Genomic DNA, 12,296 nt, shown 5'->3' with positions numbered 1-12,296 from the left:
CTCAACATTCAGAAAACGAAGATCATGGCATCTGGTCCCATCACTTCATGGCAAATAGATGGGGAAACAGTGGAAACAGTGTCAGACTTTATTTTTTGGGGCTCCAAAATCACTGCAGATGGTGACTGCAGCCATGAAATTAAAAGACACTTACTCCTTGGAAGGAAAGTTATGGCCAACCTAGATAGCATATTCAAAAGCAGAGACATTACTTTGCCAACAAGGGTCGTCTAGTCAAGGCTATGGTTTTTCCTGTGGTCATGTATGGATGTGAGAGTTGGACTGTGAAGAAGGCTGAGTGCCCAAGAATTGATGCTTTTGAACTGTGGTGTTGGAGAAGACTCTTGAGAGTCCCTTGGACTGCAAGGAGATCCAACCAGTCCATTCTGAAGGAGATCAGCCCTGGGATTTCTTTGGAAGGAATGATGCTAAAGCTGAAACTCCAGTACTTTGGCCACCTCATGCAAAGAGTTGACTCATTGGAAAAGACTCTGATGCTGGGAGGGATTGGGGGCAGGAGGAGAAGGGGACGACAGAGGATGAGATGGCTGGATGGCATCACTGACTTGATGGACGTGAGTCTGAGTGAACCCCGGGAGTTGATGATGGACAGGGAGGCCTGGTGTGCTGTGATTCATGGGGTCGCAAAGAGTCGGACACGACTGAGCGACTGATCTGATCTGATGTGATATTATAAATTATATTATGACAATATTTTAAAGTTACATTTAACTTTGATTTGAAAAGTTTGCTAAAACAAAAGGAGAAGGAAGAGGAAGCGGGGGAAGAGAGAAGGTGACTGAATGTGGCCTTAAAACATAAAATAGTTGCTATCTGGCCTTTTACAGAACACATCTGGATTATGGACCCCAACTCCATTAAGGGTGATATTCCAGAACTAGAGAAACGACTCACCTTCAGCCCTGTTTTTTTCCCTCCTGGATGCCCAGTTTCTAGGTGAAAGCCTGGCTCATGAAATCACCTTTTGTAAATATTTGTCAGATAAAAGAAGTGAGGTAGGAGATGATGGGTCCAGGGCTACATAGCTGGGGTTTGTCAAGTGGAGTAAAATTCAAGCTTTGTTCTCACCCAGACACACCAAGGACAAAGCTACCAGCAGAAGCTGAGCTCTCCTGAAGTAAAGAGATAAGGTGTCCACTTGGAGGTCCAGGAAGACTTCCTTGTCTGCATATGCGCAGAAAGCCTTCTTGGGGGTCAAAAAGGAGGGACCCCCTACCCCACAATAAGTGTGGACATGTACCCAGAGGCCTTTTCAGTGGGATCCGTCTTAGCAAAACGTCGAGTACGCATCTTGGGGAGGGACCAAGGACCCAGTCCGGTGTGAAAAAAGAAACAACATAACTGGCTAAGTGTAAACAAAGACCCAGAAGGACCTTTTCACTTCGCTTCTCATTCAGGATGCTGCCACTCCTTTCCGGGTGTGTATTTCTGTCCTGCTTCTGACTTAAAGAAACGGCTTCTCTGTGCTCCCCCATACACTGCACTATCTCTTTAGTAATGAACTTTGTACCTGTTTGGCATGTTTTGCCTCATTGAAACGGTTTTGCTTTCAAACAGGGTACAAAATCAGAGAACTTTGCTTCTAGCCTCTAACCCTTGATGGATTGGCAGTTAGGTTCAATGCCTGGACAGGGAAATAAGATCTGTCCCTCCCAGAACAGATGGAATAAAGGAATGAGCAATATTACAAATGTGCTTGTAACCTATACAGTCCATGGGTAACAAGGACAAAAATGAATATTAAAAAAAAAATCTGTGGAGCCTTCTTTCTATGGAGCAGAAGTTGGTCTCTGTCTTGGACAAGACCCTCCATGCATTCTGGGAGAAATGCTTCCATTCACTTCACACAGAGGAAGAACCAATCTCAAATCTCTTCTGTATCATAATTTCCTTATATTCTCATCAGTACCTGGAAAACAGGGTTCCATGACCATCCTTGCAGGAACAGTGCATGTGGAATTGAAGAAAAAGCCAGTACCAAAAACCCTGCAAGTGGCAACTAAGACCCTCTGCAGCAAAGTAAATAAATATATATTTTTAAATAAAAAAACAATTTTTTAAAACAAAGCAGACCAGTAAGCTGGAGTCAAGATTGCAGGGAGAAACACCAACAACCTCAGATACGCAGATGACACCACCCTTAAGGCAGAAAGCAAAGAAGACCTAAAGAGCCTCTTGGTGAAAATGAATGAGGAGAGTGAAAATGTTGGCTTAAAATTCAACAGTCAGAAAACGAAGGTCATGATATCCGGTCCCATCACTTCATGGTAAATAGATGGGGTAACTGTGACAGACTTTAATTTTTTGGCTCCAAAATCACTGCAAATGGTGACTGCAGCCATGAAATTAAAAGACACTTGCTCCTTGCAAGAAAAGCTATGACACACCTAGACAGAATATTAAAAAGCAGACACATTACTTTGCCAACAAAGGTCCATCTAGTCAACGCCATGGTTTTTCCAGTAGTCATGTATGGATGTGAGAATTGGTCTATAAAGAAAGCAGAGTTCCAAAGAATTGATGCTTTTGAACTGTGGTGTTGGAGAAGACTCTTGAGAGTCCCTTGGACTTCCAATCGATCCTCAAGGAAATCAGTCCTGACTATTCTTTGGAAGGACTGATGTTGAAGTTGAAACTCCAATACTTTGGCCACCTGATGTGAAGAACTGCTGCTGCTAAGTCACTTCAGTCGTGTCTGACTCTGTGCAACCCCATAGATGGCAGCCCACCAGGCTCCCCCATCCCTGGGATTCTCCAGGCAAGAACATTGGAGTGGGTTGCCATTTCCTTCTCCAATGCGTGAAAGTGAAAAGTGAAAGTGAAGTCCCTCAGTCGTGTCCGACCTTCGAGACCCCATGGACAGCAGCCTACTAGGCTCCTCTGCCTATGGGATTCTCCAGGCAAGAGTACTGGAGTGGGATGCCATTGCCTTCTCCAGTGAAGAACTGACTCATTGGAAAAGACCCTGACGCTGGGAAAGATTGAAGGCAGGAGGAGAAAGGGATGACAGAGGATGAGATGGTTGGATGCCATCACTGATGGATATGAGTCTGAGTAAGCTCCAGGAGTTGGTGATGGACAGGGAAGCCTGGCGTGCTGCAGTCCATGGGGTTGCAAAGAGTAGCACACAACTGAGCGACTGAACTGAGCTGAGACTAATGAGGACTATAGGAGCTCAGGGAGAGGCTGAGAGATGGCCCTGGAGCATTAGTGTGGAACTCCAGGGGACAGAGGACATCCAGGACAAATCAGCCCCCCCCCAGACATTCTCAGCAGCACTCAGAAAAACAGAAAATTCTTTAGCTTTACATCAACTGGAGTTCAGACTAAGTCAGTTCAGTCTTAAGGAAATGGGAACACTTGGGGAAAATATTGGGGCAACAATTAGCACTGATGTGTAATGTCCATTCTCATGATGTGCTCAGCATATAGATTAAACAAACAGAGCAGACAGCTCTGTCCTACTCCTTCATGAGACGTGCTGGGCTGGATGAGTTACAAGCTGGAATCAAGACAGATGGGAGAAACATCAACAACCTCAGATATGTGGATGATACCACCCTAACGGCAGACAGCAAAGAGGAACTACAGAGCCTCTTGATGAGGGTGAAGGAGGAGGGTGAAAGAGCTGGTTTAAAACTAAATATTAAAAAAAACTAAGATCATGGCATCTGGCCCCATTACTTCATGGCAAATAGAGGGGGAAAAAGTGAAAGTAGTGTCAGATTTCCTCTTCTTGGGCTAGAAAATCACTGCGGACCGTGACTGCAGCCATGAAATCAGAAGCTGTTTGCTTCTTGGCGGGAAAGCTACGCCAAACCAGACAGTATGTTGAAAAGCAGAGACATACTCTGCCGCCAAAGGTTCGCACAGTCAAAGCAGTGGTCTTCCCAGTGGTCATGTACGGTTGTGAGAGCTGGACAGTTAAGAAAGCAGAACACTGAAGAATTGATGCCTTCAAACTGTGGTGCTGGAGGAGACTTCTGAGAGTCCCTTGAACAGCAAGGAGATCAAACCAGTCAATCTTAAGGGAAATCAAGCCTGAATACTCATTGGAAGGACTGATGCTGAAGCTGAAACTCCAGTATTTTGGTCATCTGATGCGAACAGCTGACTCACTGGAAAAGTCCCTGATGCTGGGAAAAACTGAGGGCAGAAGGAGAAGAGGGCATCAGAGGATGAGATGCCTGGATGGCATCATCAATGCAATGGACATGAACTTGGGTAAACTTCAGGAGATGGCGAGGGACAGGGAGGCCTGGTGTGCTGCAGTCCATGGGCTTACAGAGTCAGACAGGTCTGGCCAACTGAAAAACAACAACAAAAATGTCCGTTCTCATTTTCTCTCAAAGTAATGCATGTTTATCTGGGACATGGCTACACAGTGTAGAATGTTGGCTGCACTGAACAGCCTCCCCTGCAGCTAGGTGTGGCCCGGTGACCAAGCAATGGCCGATGGAACAGAAGTGGAAATAACATAGGCAACATTTAGGACATTTCTTTCAAAGGGAAGGTTGTGCTTTTCCCTTCCTCACTTCCCATTAACTGGAAGGTTGACGCAGCAATGAGCCTCCTGGCAAACAAACCTTAGCAATGGAGAGCAACAAGCTGGAAGGAACCTGGGTCCCTGCCAAAGTGAAATCCCCATGTCTGCCTGCAGACGCTGCCTGCATCTGGACCTACATGAGAGGGAAGTAAACTGCAACCTTGTTTCAGCCACTGTTTCTTAGGGATTGTGTGTAACTTAATATATATTATCAATTCTGCCATATATGGAGCCTGAAAGGACGCATCATTTCAGAAAGATGCGATCAAACTCTCCTTGGTCACCTCAGTGTCTTACAGTCAAATGAATGTTTATTGCGTCCTCTAAGGATGCAGCACAGCACAAAACAAGTCAAAAATCCTGTCTTAACAGAGTTTACATTTAGAATTATTTCACTTAACCTTTTAAGACACCCCTCCTTTCCCAGGGAAATGCATCTGCCTTTAGAGATGAGAAGATGAAGGTGGAAGGGTTTCCATAAAGGTTTTGAGGTCACACAGCTGGTGAGTAGACTTTCAGGATTCAGGTTTATCTTCTGCCAAAGCCACATTCTCACCACTAACACAGTGATCTCCAAACAGAGTTTGGTGGAGTCCCTAAGGGTAACAGAGGTTTGTCGTGGTCTTTCATGGATGGATGGTTGTGAGTGTAAGAGATGAAGGGGTGGGTGTTCCCCCGCGAGCACAAGAAAGGCCTGAGATTAGTTCAGAGAGTGTCCTAGGAGACCCCAGGGGCAAGAATGAGGGACAGCCGGCTCTTGAAGTGAACCAATAGTGAACGGCAACGGGACAAACCAAAGCACGGCAGGCCCCCAAAGACAGATGGCACCAGATATCAGAGGTCTCAGACACTTGTGCTTTTGACACTCTCAGGGACCCTCGGGCGGAACAGCCCTGTCTGGGAATGGGAGCGCGTCTCAACATGCAAATCGAGCCATATTCACATAAAGGGTCCTGCATTTCAATTTTGTCTGAGTTTGTGTTTGGGGATCCTGATCACACACCCACACTTGCACACACACATCAAGACAAGTGAGTCGTAGAAGAAACGCAGCGTTAGCCAAAGGTGTCCTGGAGTGACACAGCTCTGGGGAATATTTTCAAATATTCTTTCCATTTTCTGGGTTTTTACATGGTCTTTAATGAGGATATGACAAACGGGGAGGAAAAAACTAAGAAGAGTCAATATATATATTTTTTAAAAGAAAAAGAGTCAGAGGTATTTTTCAACGTCCCTTTTTATATATTCTGAGCTTTCACACACCCCTCAATGGATTTTCTTAAATGGGAGAAATCACTCTCAAGGGAAATTTCTGTTTATTTTTAGTTTAGGTTTTCTGGTGGGGAGGGACAAAAAGTGAGTGGTTCCTGTAACTAGATTGTTCAAATAGATCTAATAAACTCTGTTACTGGAAATGGGAGGCTGTGAATTTCCAGTCAGAGGACATACATTTCAAAGCCCTCTGGGAGGAGGGCTTTGCAGGATAAATAGGCAGCAGCACCCGGGAAACTCCAGCATCCGGGCAGGCGGCGGCTCTGGATCCACTGCCCACACCCCGCTCTCGCAGGCAGGTAATCCGTGATGCTCCTACACTGGGAGCCAAGGGACCCCTTTCCCAGGGTGGTTCTGGCCTTGATCAGGGGTCAGTAGAGCCTGAGGCAGGAGGGAGGCGGGAGGACGTGCGTCTGATGCTGGGAGGACCAGTCCTCTCTCTGGGTCTCTGTTTTCATCCTGCAAAGGGAGAGATGTGCCACCATGGCTTCTGGGGGCATTTTTGCTTTTGAGTCTTTGGGTTTGTGATTTGAGCCAGCTGTGCCCCATCCAGCTGTGCATCCAGCGTCAGGTCAGAGGTCCTCCGAGAGCCCTGAGGTGCGTCTCCTTGCCTGGCACAGGGCGCTGCTCTCAGAGAGTCCTGGGGACAGAATTAGTGCACCAGGTCCCTCTGGGCAGAGGCTGCGGGGTCTCCAGGGGGGTTTTCTGGGTTCCATTGTCTCTCCAGGGACCCTGGCAAGCAGACAGGACCTGAATCTGCCTAGCACTGAAAAGACAGACTGCTCAGAAACAAAGCCAGCCCTCCAACCTGGCCAAATGCTTCTTTGGTTGCTTAGTTACCAAGTCATGACCGACACTTTTGGAACCCCATGGACTCTAGCGTACCAGGCTCCTCTGTCCATGGGATTCTCCAGGCAAGAATACTGGAATGGCTTGTCGTTTCTTCCTCCAGGGGATCTTCTTGACCCAGGGATCAAACCCACATTCCCCATGTCTCCTGCATCGGCAGGCAGGCTCTTTACCATCTGACCCACCAGGAGAGCATCTGGCTAGCTATTTTTCCAGGAAGAATTTTGGGGGAAAACGTTTAATTCTTTGTGAAAGAAACCGTTGCATCAGCTCTGCATAAACAAACTTTTGGGAAGATTGATCGCCCCTGTCCTCAGGCTTGCCCCTAGGCTTTTCCCCTGGGCTTGAGTCTCAGCTCAGGCTCCTCCCTCCCACCTCCTCCTTGCCTTCCCTCCCTGCTCACCACCCCTGCAGTGCTCTCTCCTCTGAACCCTGAGATGAGGGGCAGAGACCGAAGGGAAACAGTCCTGTTTGCTGAGGTCACAGCTTTGACCTCAGTCTCTCCTGAGGCATCTGGGCAGTAGCTCGGTCCTCTGTTGCCAGGGATCACAGTCTGGCTTGTAGAGTCCTAGAGAGGGTGGCCAGTGGAGGGGGTGACACGTCTAGAACTCCTCTTAGGAGCCCAGCACCTTCATCCTGTATGTCACCTGAGCCGTTCCACATGTTGGATGGAGGTGGGAACTTAGGATCAGAGGTTCAGTCACTGCTCGTCAACACACAGCACTCACAAGTAGCCAAAATTAAATCCTCGACCAGGTCCCTGAGACTCTGAGCTCACCCTGCTTCTCCCCACTAGGAGGCCTTTCCAGGTTCTTGTTGGAAACACCCTTCACATGTCCACGTGGCAGGGGCTGAGCAGAATGCTCTGCCCTCCTTGTTCTTTACACTGGCCCTCCTCAGGGCAGCCAGGCTCCAGCACGGCTCCCGCTGCCTGTGTAGGCCTCTCTCCTGAACCCTCACTGTGACCAGGCACCTCGACGGGAGAGCCTCCCTGAGGTCACACCCTTATCCTCAGAGGTGGGGAGAGGTGCTGTGTCTTCTGATCAGTGCAGGGCTCCTTCCTGGGGGGACAGAGAGGGGACACAGTGGGAAAGGAGCGCTGCTTCCTAGGCCCCTCTGACAGTGTCAGCTCCCAGGAAGAGGGAGATGGGTTCTTGCTGGACAGCACCTCATACCCATCACCAGCTTCCCCACCCTGGAGCCAGGCACCCCAGGCTCCTCACCCTTAGTACTCCACTGCTTGCTGTGTGACCTTGGAAAAGCCCCTTCCCCTCTCTGTGCCCAGTCTCTCCACTGGGGAAATTGCTAATGATCACAGCACTTGATCAAAGGGTGAGAGAGAGCCCAGAGCCTCCTTGTGTGTTGGGAGCCCAGCAGGGTGCCTACCCCTGAGAGGTCCCAGAGCAGCAGGGCAAGAGAACAGAGACCACGGGGGATAGAGGGTAGGGGTTGGGACATCATCTGACATGTGGACTGAAAGGAGCTTTGCTTTTCAGACATGAGGGCAGAGAGAATGTCCCCCCTCCTGGCTCTGGGGCTCCTGGTGGCTGGACTGTGCTCCAGGGTCCACTGCCTCCCGGAGAATGTGACCCCAGAAGAACAGCACAAAGGGACGTCTGTGTATGGCCACTCATTAGCCTCAAGCAACACTGACTTCGCCTTCAGCCTCTACAAGCAGTTGGCTTTGGAAAACCTCACTTCTCCCCTCTGAGTGTCTCCATAGCCTTGGGCTTCCTGTCCTTGGGGGCCCGTGGCTCCACCCTGACGTAGATAATGGAGGGTCTCAAGTTCAACCTCACAGAGACCCCCGAGACAGAAATCCACCAGGGCTTCCAGCATCTCCTGCAGATGCTCAATCGACCCAGCAATGAGCTGCAGCTGAGTGTGGGCAACGCCATGTTTGTGCAGGAGCAGCTGATGCTTCTGGACAGGGAAGTTCAGGGAAGACGCCTGGGTGCTGTACTCCTCCGAGGCCTTCCCCACTGAGTTCAACGATTCCAATGCTGCCATGAAGCTCATCAACGACTATGTGAAGAATAAAACCCAGGGGAAAATTGAAGACTTGTTCAAGAACCTTGACTCCCTCACGAAGATCATCCTGGTGAATTACATCTACTTTAAAGGTGAATACCTGGATTGGGGTTGAGGGAGACGCACATATAGTTCTCAGGCTTCAGAATCATTTCTGACCCAGCTCAGCCAACTATGTTACCAGCAACCCACTATAGAGAAATCTCCTCGTGGCTTGGGGGTCTTAAACACCAAGGCCCACTCTGACTATAGTCTTTGTCTGTTTTAGCTTTTTCCAAATTGTTTTTCTCATTGTAGGGCAGTGATTCCCTTACGTGAGGCAGAGGGATGCTTTTTTTTTTTTTTTTAATTTATTTGTTTGACTGCCTTGGTTCTTAGTCACAGCACGTGGGATCTCTCGTGGCAGCAGGCAGATTCTACAGTTGTGGCAGGCACGTTCAGCAGTTGTGGCAGGCTGGCTTTGCTTGGAGGCGTGTGTTATCTTATTTCCCGACCAGAGGTTGAGCCCGTGTCCTTTGCATTGCAAGAGGGATTCTTATCCACTGGACCACCAGGGAAGTCCCAGAGGGAGACTTTATTCTGAGTTAAACTTGCCTGCCTGCCAAAAGAAGGAGAGCTTTCCTTTCAGATCTATCCCGTGGGGGATGGCGACTCCAGCTTCCTCCCTGATGAGACACTTTAGGACACGCTCAGGAAGGCCTTGGCTCCGCACACTGCGGGCTGTGTCAGACGTGGGGTCCCTCTAAACAGACCTTGTCTCTGGGAGTTGAGGTGGGGCTGGTGGCCATCTTCCCAGTGCGACAGCCTCTGAGCAGCCTGGCCATCTCAAGATTCTTCAGTGGTGGGCTTCTGCTATCCTGAGGCAAGACCACATCTGGGGAAAGTCTTGGGGTTGGACAATATCTGGGCCACAATATCTTCTTTTTTTTTAATTCATTTATTTTTTAATTGAAGGATAATTGCTTTACAGAATTGGGTTGGTTTCTGCCAAACATCAATATGAATCAGCCATGGGTATACACATGTTCCCTCCCTCTTGAAACTCCCTCCGGGACACAATATCTCTCCAGATTCTAGCTGGTCCCGTGCCCAGTCCCATGGATAGCAAGTTGCTATGACAAACCTCAGCCAGGAGACTCATAAGAGGCAGAGTGAAGGCAGAAAGATTTCACCCAGGGAGCCAGCAGTGCAAAAGGGACTCAAAATAGATAAGGCACAAAAGATTATCATTGAATCATGAAATGGTCAGGTGTCTAAGAGACCCTAGCTGTGGGGGACAAGTTAGCCCTGAGTTAGGGGCTCCTGGATGAGTCCAGGGATGCCCTTCCTTCATCTGTGTTTTCATCTGTAAATAAAGGGACGGGATGGCATTTGCTTGGAAAAGGAATCCAGGCATGACGTGCCGTGTTTGTTACCTGTATCTCGCATGCTTTCTTCTCCTAACAACCCACTCCATCTTGAGAATTTCTCCTCTAAAATCTCCTCCCCAGGGGCACCCTCTCTGTCTACTCCTGCCTCTCCCCATGGGGACACAGGCAGGGATGGAATCAAAGAAGGAGGTGGGGATGGATACACACCCCAGAGCCCTAATCTCCCATAGAAGTCCCTGCCTCAGCAAGAGACTCATTCTCCTGGGTGGAGACATCTGTTGACCCCACCCTGCCCTCTGGGTCCCCGTGTGGCTCCTGCTTCAGTTGGGCTCACAAGGCCATGGGGACATGTGTCCTCCCTACAAAGCCAACAACTAACCCCTGGTCACTTGTTCCCTTGAAGGACCAGGAGGTCCCATATCTCCCCAGGCCCAGCCTCATCCCCATCTCTCCCTTGCCCTCCACATTCCTGTTGACTTTGCATGTAGCACAACTAACCAGCTTTGTTTCACGCCCCCCTTCTCAATCCTGACCTGCGGGGTTCACCCCATCCCCAAGGGCTTACCCATCTTCCCAGGTGTACATGCACAGCTGGCAGGCCCGCCCCCAGAGGCACGTGGTGTGGGGCGCTGCTGGCTCAGGCGGGGCGGAGGAGGGAGAGACTTGCACTCACAGACTCCTCACCTGTCCACCCGCCTCCAGCCAGGTGGAAGATCCCCTTTGACCCCAAGTGCACTGAGCAGGCAGAGTTCCACGTGAGCGAGAACAAGACGGTGGAGGTGCCCATGATGAGCACTGGGAGCCTGGTGACCCCTTACTTCCGGGACGAGGAGCTGGGCTGCACGCTGGTGGAGCTCACGTACACCAGCAACAACAGCGCCCTCTTCATCCTCCCCGATGAGGGCAAAATGCAGGACCTGGAAGCCAAGCTGACCCCGGAGACGCTGACGAGGTGGCGAAACTCCCTGCAGCCCAGGTGACTGTCCCCAGGACCCGGAGCTGTGGGTTCACCTGCCTTCTCTGTTCTTCCCCCTCTTCCTGGACTCCTGAACCCCAGCAACAGGGCCTCAGGGATGTGTGGGACTGGGGGCAGACGTGGGAGAGCCTGTACTGAGATATCCTTGCCCTTTGCTGCCTGGGTGGCTCTGAGCCTGATTCTTTCCTTCTGGAAGATGATGGCATCAGAGAGGACAGGGCCTTCCTCTCACACTAACACGTGCTGTGTCGTGAGGATCCTCAACAAAGCCCCCAACGCGCGTGCTGTTGTCTCATGTCCCCACCTCTTGGGTGGGGGAGCAGATGGAATTGTATCAGCTGAGGGCTCAGGTGAGATAGACACTGAGAATCAGCTTTGCACGGGCTGCACATTCATTCATTCATTTATTTAACCAACCATTCAGCACTGCTTTCACAGGTTGATTGAGAAGCTATTGTGTGCCAGGGACTAATTATGCTCTGAGGGTAGGTCAGCAGATAGAACAGTAAATTCTCTGCCCTCGTGATTGAGATAAACCTACAAGAAATAAATGTAATGAATAATTTGGTGTGTTGAATGGTTAGAAAGGGAGAGACAGGGATAGTAAAGCAAAAATAAATAAATAAAATTGGACCCAGAGGTATTTTGTGATTGTAACTAGGGGTGCCCTTAGGTGGTGTTTGAGGTGAGGGACTGAGCCATGCAGATGTGCTGGGAAAAGCCCTGTTGGCCGAGAGAACAGCCAGTGCAAAGCCTCTGAGGCAGGAGCGAGCCTGGTGTGGTTGAGGATTAGTGAGGCCAGAGCAGGAGAGCAGAGGGAGTGAGGGGGGAAGCTGGGAGAGGTCGGGGTCCTCAGGAAGGACTAAGGTCACCTAAGGCCTTGCAGACACTTTGACTCCCCCACTGTCTAAGGGAAACGGAAACTCATCACAAGGTTTTGGGTCAAAGAGTGAAAGATCTGAGCGATGCTTTAAAAGGATCACCGAGGGTGCCGAGTGGAGAGCAGATGGCAGAGGACATGCATGGAGGCAGGGAGGCCACCAGGAGCCCAGAGGGGTCCCCCAGGGGAGGGCGCTGGGGGCTGGACCAGGAGGAGCAGGAAGCAGTGGGGGAGGGGTCGAGTTCTGGGTAAACAGAGGGTAGACACACAGGCCAGGAGGTGGGATTCAGGAGACCTATCTCAGGGGGACAAGGGGAGAGGCAGTGCTGGGCCAGGGTCTGCAGGGGCGGG

General features: G+C 50.0%; 1 pseudogene; it reads left to right on the top strand.

The window, feature by feature from the left end:
* The first annotated feature begins 6,076 nt into the window (after positions 1-6,076).
* Positions 6,077-12,296, top strand: part of LOC104985855 — a 9,687-nt pseudogene continuing 3,467 nt past the window's right edge.

The sequence above is a fragment of the Bison bison genome, unplaced genomic scaffold (genome assembly GCF_000754665.1).
Source record: "Bison bison bison isolate TAMUID 2011002044 unplaced genomic scaffold, Bison_UMD1.0 scf7180017864061, whole genome shotgun sequence".
NCBI lineage: Eukaryota > Metazoa > Chordata > Mammalia > Artiodactyla > Bovidae > Bison > Bison bison.
Note: the sequence above shows the minus strand (reverse complement) of the source record. Positions and strands in the feature narration are given on the sequence as shown.